A 6,000-nucleotide genomic window follows, 5' to 3' on the forward strand; every position below is an offset into this window, starting at 1 on the left:
AAAAAGATGTAAATAACAAAAGTGGCTTACAAATGCGGTAAAGGTAGAAAAAATAAATTAGTCAAACGAGCATAATAAATTTTCATAAGAAACTAGAGTGTAGTAATGAAACATTATAAATGAAATATTACTGAAGTGAAGTAAAAATAATTTTTGCAAAAAATGTTAAGACACCATCAATGATCAGCAGATGAGAATTATTATGTAATAAAATTTTTATTTGATTTCACATGAAATTGGAACAAAAACAATTTTTTTTGTGAAAAAAAATCTTAAATTTAAATTAGAATTTTAAAATAAATTTTAGTTAAATTAGATTAAATTTTAATTTAATTCACTTTAATTTCTTTTTATTTAATTCTATTATTTGAACTTAATAAATTTAGTAGTTTTCAAAATCGAAAATTATAATATTATATTATATTATAACCGCCATTTTTTGTACAGAGATCGTATCAACTTTTTATTCATACCACTTTTCTTATTTCAGAGTCCTTTAAACGGTCACAAATTTGTTAACATTTAAATTATTTGCATTATAACCCCTGTGCCATTCCAAAGAAGGGTTGAAAATCTATCTCTCCTCATAAGGTAAAGTAGTTGACCAATACCTTATCCTGAAAGTTATAGTATTCTATCTGGAACAGTTTTAAAGTTGAGGGGTTTCCATAATTTTGACTATCTTTTATAAAGAAACTATAACACATCTATAAAGATTCAAGAATATGATTTTTCATGTAAAAGCACTTTGTTATGTTTCGTAGTAAAGTTATATAGAAGTTTTGTAGAATTGTTACACATATTCAACTTAATCTTCTTAATGGAATAGCGGAAGAACCTGGATTACAAATTTCCATAAAAAAGATATATTCATGACAAAAATTAAATTCACTTAATTTGTTAAACAGAAACTTCGGTAAAATCTAAACAGTTGAAAAATTTGGATATTTTAGAGAAACAATCCAACAAAATGGCTTTAAAATATGACGATCTATTAAAGAAACGGGAAAATCTATAAAGCGTAACAAATAACTAAAGATATTTACAACAAAAAATTCCTTCCCATAAATGCAAAAATAAGTTGTTATAATATAGTAATTATACCTATAGGTTTTCACATATTAAAATGTTCAAAATTAACAGGTATAATCCCAGGCTGTTTTGATTAGTAGTAATATAAGACACAGCTCTATGTACGTAGAAGTGATTTTATGTGTTTTCTAAGACCCAGGTATTTTTGGCTAATTTTTTTTTTTCAGAACTCAGACAAGAATTTTTTAATAATTAGATTTTTAGAGTACTGCTATTTCGTGAGAGATGTTTGTTCTGATTTGTTCGATTAAAGCTGAATTTCTTCCTTGATCGTTAGTGACACCCATGACATATGTCTCTAGTTTTTGTTATAAGTTACAATTTTTCTTTGTTTATTTCACTGTTTTTTAAAGTTTTTTATTTACTTTACTGGAACTAGACTCATTTGATGACTGTATCACAAACGGAATCAAAATCAAAACCATAAACATCACTTTCAATACTTTCATAAATATCGACTAAATCAAATAAAAAATGAATAGCCTTGTCAAAAAAATATAAAATCACTATTTTTTAACTTCAGTATTACTATATTCTATGGCATAATTACAATAAAAGCTGCAACTTAAACTAATTGACAACGCCTTCAAAACGTTCATATACAAAGTAAACAAACGAAAATGTAAGATATAAAAATCACACCTGTCTGGCAATTTTTTTCAATTTGTTCAACACAATGAATTGTTTTACTTACTCATAGTCCAGGCTAGAGAACAGCATATGCAAAATACATTGTTTACTTTATTACAGAAAATCACAGGGTAAAGAGCCAGTCTTGAATGTGGGATCAGATTTGATAGAATAACATTTAAATATATTAAAAATTATACAAATAGGATTGTAAAGGAAATCCAAATGTGTTATTTTTTACACACAAAGCAGGTGGTATAACATTTAAATACGAGTATATCAAAAGTGATACACATGAGATTTAACCTGTTAATCAGTAAAGTAGAAGTAAAATATTACAAATAAAAAAATGAAGAATTTAAGAAAATTTCTAGAACTTAGAAACGAGAACGAAATCTGAAGAATAAAATGTAATTCCAAATTATACAACAAAAGAAAATCGAATAAATCTGAAAGAACATTTATGTTTTACGGCCATCTTGAAGAATGGACAAAAATATAGATCGACAAAGAAGTATTCTAATTCTTTTCTTTTTTTTTTAAATCTGAATTAGAAGTTCTCAGAAGTCAGAAAAGATTAGAAAGTCAGGTCTCTAAAGAAAAAATACAGTTTAGGGAAATTTTTAGGAATAAGTTCATAACTTTCAAAGTTGAAATTTAAAAGAAATTATTAATTCAGAAAAATTATTCCATGGGAATATTCATCCATTGTATTCCCTCTCGGGAATACAATGGATGAATACAATGGATAAATATTCGGGTATTTCACTGTTAGGAGCCTCTGTTATACACCTCGCTAGTTTATCTTGAAATCGTTGTTAAGATTCGAAATTGTACTTGCTTGCAGTACCCCAAAGTTGTATGGATAAGTCCAAATTTGTTTTAGAATTGTTGAGCTTATTAGATTAGATAATTACCAACGTGTGCCTAACAACCTGAACGTTTCCTTGAATTTTACCTGAAGTTACCTTTTTTTTCTCTTATATGAATTTTTCAAATTAGTGGAAATTTCATATAAAGTTCATTTAGAGCATATTCTAAAAGTGTGCCCCAAAGCTGCAGGAACCTAGTCACTCAAAAAATCTATGATACTCATTCTTGTACGACTACAAACAAAAAATCTGATGTGGACACAACATGACTTCCTTGTATGCCTATTAAATTACATACACACATTTTTTACTTCTTTGTAAGAAGTAAAGGAAGTATTGTGATCGCGAAAAACTTCGGTGTTCGAATTTCAACGGAAATATCCATTTTGACCATCCTTGAATCCACTTTGACTAGTTTCGGCGTGACTTCTGTACGTACGTATTTATCTCCTGTAACTTTAAAACCATTAGCCGTAGAATATTGAAATCTTGGATTTAGGGCTGTTATAACTTGTAGTTGTGCAAATTCTCTTTTTATTGCAATCGACTTGGCCAAAAATGTCCAAAATCTAAAAATAAATTGGATTTTGGGTTTTTTCTGAACTGCAGTAATAAGTCCTCATTGAGAGATTTTTAATGATGTATCATAGGTGGTACTTATTTTTATTGGTTCCAGAGTTATAGCCAGATAAAATTTTCATTTGAAATATTTTGATCTTACCAGGAAAAGGGACATCCGTTCAAATCCGACTTCATCTCCTTTTTTTTAATTGAAATATAATCATTTATTAATAATTATTAACCTGTGATTGTAAAAAAATGTTTTACGATGAATAATAATTCTATAATAATAATAAAAAATATTATGTAAAAATATCAGAAGTTAATGAAATAAAATTTTTTATGTACGTTTCATTTAAAAAAGTGTGTATATGTAAATTAGTAGGCGTACAAGGAAGTCATGCGACGTCCTTGTACGCACAAGGATGTACACATCATTGTTTTTTTACGGGAAGCAAAAAAAAAATTTGTACACAAAAACAGTAGTCATATCGTGGTAGAACTAAAAAATAACATAACTGAATCTGTAAATGCATTCGTTCCTCTGGTGTGCGGAATGTATTATTAAACATATTAAAATACATTCAGGCGTATCTAGAGGCAAACCCGTGGCCCCACTAAGCATTTCCTGAAAATAAACATTGATAATCGTAATTGTTATTCCTATTTCTCGCATTGTTTCTTAAATATACTGTAATTAATTATATATTTATAAACATTTAAATTTGTATAAATTTTGTAAATTGATCTATGAAATTACTATGTTTCTTGTTTGGATTAATAGTTTTTGTAAACGTCAACATTAAACTGTCGTTACAGAAGGTTATCTCATCTTCACATATCATTTTGTTATAATAACAGGTTTTAGAATTGGATAACTTTAATTTTAAAATCGAGTTTTTTCCTTTGTTATTGAGTAGAAATTGAAACCAGACTAGTATCAAAATATCAATTGATTTTTTTTTTTATGTAGCTGCTTTGCATTTATGACATTAAACTGAACAATGAAAATAATACTGTAATTTAATAATAATTTTGTATTATCTGTGAAATGAATATTCAAAATGATTTAATTTGTGTAACTAATCTTCTGTGTTATAATGATTGAATAACTATGAAATTGAGTATAGTATATTAAAAAAAAAAATTTCTACAACAAAATTAAAAGAAGACATTATCCAGTAGGAGTAGCTTTACGCATAGGTTATATAAAAAAATGTTAACAATGTTTTAATATATATATTTTAAAAACATACGTTATTGTTAAACATTACATTCTTGTTTCTTTATTACGAAGATAGAAAAGTAAACATTATGAAGCATTTTATCATAATCTTTTGTATTAGAAAAAACGTAAACACTAAAAAATAAATAAAGAAAATCCCTTTCGGGAAAGCGGAGATAGATTTTACCGCTGCTAAGTAGGGAATAAAAAATATTTCCATCTTAACAAGCTTCTTACAATTCCAGCAACATTTTGAAAATTCCTTGTTGTAAGTTTTGGTCATATGAAAAATTGTTTCAGATAAAATTTAAACTTAAAGACAGATAAACTTAGTCCTCAGAGAGAATTAACGACCACTTTAAACCAATTCGATACTGTGCCTATTATGGGAGATATGGTGTTTTTTGTCTTTATCACATTTTTTTCACCCTCTGGGTCGATGGTTGGTGATATCAAACAACTTTACTTTTAGGTCCTTATCCAATAAATATTTTATCCAACGAATTCAATATTTTACTTAATAAGAATGTTATAGCAATAACAATTTTGTTTTTTCAAAAAGCCTCCCCATTTCCACCCACATGGTCCAGTTTTGCCCATTAACGAATTCGACCGAGATTTTCGATCGTTATACATTACGTATCATTTTGAAAGTGATTGGCGCAAAATTATGGTAGTTATCGTGTCCACAAGAAAGTGAAATATATACTATAAAGATATATTTATAAACTTGAACTGACGGTGGTTTTGGGGTCTGGGGGATGTGAAACGCGAAGGTATGTCGAAATTTTTCGGAAGTCGGATCGTGGTACCCATTACAACAGGTAACTTTCTTATGAAATCTACCTAACAAAAAAAAAATGTTTCATATTGAAAAATCTCAATGAGAATGAAATAATGAATTCATCAAAAAACTAGGTGATCTAAAATAAAAACTCAAATGAAGATTGTATCAAGTATTAAACTGGATCTAGAAATTGAAACAAACTTTCTTAATAATCCTTTTACTGATTTCAGTGCTATATAGTAAGGAAATATCCGTAAAAAGGATCCGTTAAAAAAGTATTTTGTTTTACGGTTAAAGTTTTTTTTGTTGTTATGGTTGTATGTCGTAAAAAGAAAACATTTTTTAGGTTATGAAAAAATTTTGAGGGCATTGAACTTTAGATAATTTATTTGTAGAAGAATATACAGAGGAAATAAACTGTAGATTAAGAGAAAAGAAAAAAAATTATATTTTAAATAAATAGCCTTGATGATGGTTGTGAGTGAAAAATAAATACCACAGCGCATAATATAGATTAAAAGAGCATCAATACAGCGTCAAGAAGATATTGTTAGCAACCTGCCAGTACTTCATAAATTTATATATGGCATATATTCATGAAAATATTTATGAAAATATAAAATATAATATAATGAAAAATAAAAATAAATATATAAAAAAAATAAATATATAAAATGAAAATATAATAAAATTATTTATTTCCATTACTTATGTATATATATATATATATATATACAAATTAATTCGACCTTAAATTATATTAATACTGTACTTATATGGATTTCAGTCATTTTTTTGAAATAGCTTAGGATAATATTAGTATAATATAATCT

The sequence above is a fragment of the Lycorma delicatula genome, chromosome 5 (genome assembly GCF_047948215.1).
Source record: "Lycorma delicatula isolate Av1 chromosome 5, ASM4794821v1, whole genome shotgun sequence".
NCBI lineage: Eukaryota > Metazoa > Arthropoda > Insecta > Hemiptera > Fulgoridae > Lycorma > Lycorma delicatula.